The sequence below is a fragment of the Crinia signifera genome, chromosome 11 (genome assembly GCF_055691185.1).
Source record: "Crinia signifera chromosome 11, ASM5569118v1, whole genome shotgun sequence".
Taxonomy (NCBI): Eukaryota; Metazoa; Chordata; class Amphibia; order Anura; family Myobatrachidae; genus Crinia; species Crinia signifera.
In genome coordinates this window covers 44733644-44735596 of record NC_139227.1, presented here as the reverse complement: position 1 = coordinate 44735596, position 1953 = coordinate 44733644, and the positions used below count along the sequence as shown (strand labels likewise).

The following is a 1953-nucleotide window of genomic DNA, read 5'->3' as shown; positions in this document are numbered from 1 at the left end:
GGTGTTCAAGGGCTTGAGCACCCATGGAAATTGATGAGCACCCACGGGGGCCCGAGTTTTGCTGCTGGACCACAGTTTTACTACTCAAATCCGCTATATTATACATCACACTTCCGTCCTGCACGCCGATGCAACCCGGTCCCCACCACACCCCATGCACTCTTACGTGACCTCACTCACAGCTGCTGTGTGCCAGCACCAACCTCCCCCCTCCCTCTCCCTCCACTGCGCGATCACACATCGTGGGCGTCCGTCTCAGCCTGGGGCAACTCCTACAGCACAGTGCAAGGAGGCAGCTTGCTCACCCCAACAAGCGGAGCGGAGTAGGCTGGCAGGAGCGGGACCGGCATCTGACTGTCCTGTTAGCTTCTAGTTTCTTCTTGGGGTGCCTGCATGGCCATGAGCTGACAGTCACTCTGTAAGGCTCATGTGAGGAAGGCGAGTAAATCCAGTGCACGTTGCTCTACTGGACCCAAAATAATAGCTGGCCATTTATAAAACCAGGGCTTTTATTACAGCAGCCAGGAAATAAATGCATTTATGTATTTGGCACTGTGGGGGCATTTATATAATTGACACTGAGGGGGAATTTATGTACCTGCACTGTGGGGGCATTTATGTATTTGGTACTGAGGGGGAATTTATGTACCTGCACTGTGGGGGCATTTATGTATTTGGCACTCTGCTGCTGTAATTTGAATATTGGAGACAACTGTGCTGCGTAATATGAATTGGTATTATTTTGTGGCCACGCCTCTTCCCCATGAAGCCACTCCCCTATATTTTTGGCTTGAGCACCCACTGGCTGGAGCAGATGGAGAAGATATCTATGAAAGCTATATGGATGGCTTATGACATGGTAAAGGCACACAGCAATCCTGATCTGTTGGAGTAAATGAGAAGACTGGAGGAGAGATTCATGCCATGCAAGGAGGAGATCGAGAAAAAGTGGAAAGATATGATAGCTGAAACCAAGCAAACAGCAGAGATTTAACACACCAAAATACTCCTCTTTCTGCCTCACCAGTTCTTTAAACACATTAAATGTGTTTAAAAGAAAAAAGAAGTATGTAGTGAAGTACTGCAGCCTGGAAAGAAAGTTCTTAAACCAGAGATCAAAATGAAATCAGATATGGCAAATAAGCTTTATGGATTGTACTGTCAGAACGTTTAGGTAACAATAAAATAAAATAAATATTGTAAACATACAGTACATGTCTGGTGTTATCCAGTCATACACATAATTATAATACTCAAATAATGCTAATGTGCAGCAGTGCCTAATATTTGTATAAACAATTAGTCCTTATGTAAGTACTCAAATTCTGCATAAAATTAGGGGAATATACATTTTATTTGAAATAATATAAACCCTACTGTAAACGATATCAGCCTTGGATAATCATGTAATCATTTTCTATAGCACTGAATTATTAATATTATTAAATTATATTATTTTTCATCCTTCAATTGGGCCAGATTCTCTAAGCTTTAAAAGTGATAAAATGGAGAGTGATAAACAGCCAGCCAATCAGCTCCTACCTGCCATGTCATAGACTGTGTTTGAAAAATGTCAGGCAGAAGCTGATTGGCTGGCTGTTTATCACTCTCCATTGTATCACTTTTGAAGCTCAGAGAATCTGGCCCAATGTAATGATATTAGCGCAATTCTATTTCATGGAACTTTTATAAATGATGTCACAAGAAGCGCTTGGTCCCTTAAACCTATAATGTTTTGTAGAAAAGATCTAGTAAGCTCAATGTCAAGGTTTTGGTCACTGAGTGGCTGTGGTGAGCTGCAGAGGTGACAAGGGATAAAGTACCAGCCAATCACCTGCTGTCGTGTTACGAGCTTGAAAAAAAGAAAGATGATTGGTATATTTCTATCCAAGGATTGATACATCTCCCCTTATGAAAGAAAGAAAAGTGAGAGATGATGACGGAGATAAAAGG

At 42.1% G+C, this 1953-nt stretch overlaps 1 pseudogene; it reads left to right on the top strand.

The window, feature by feature from the left end:
* The first annotated feature begins 763 nt into the window (after positions 1-763).
* Positions 764-1130, top strand: LOC146045041 (synaptonemal complex central element protein 3 pseudogene; annotated as a pseudogene).
* The last annotated feature ends 823 nt before the right edge of the window (positions 1131-1953 follow it).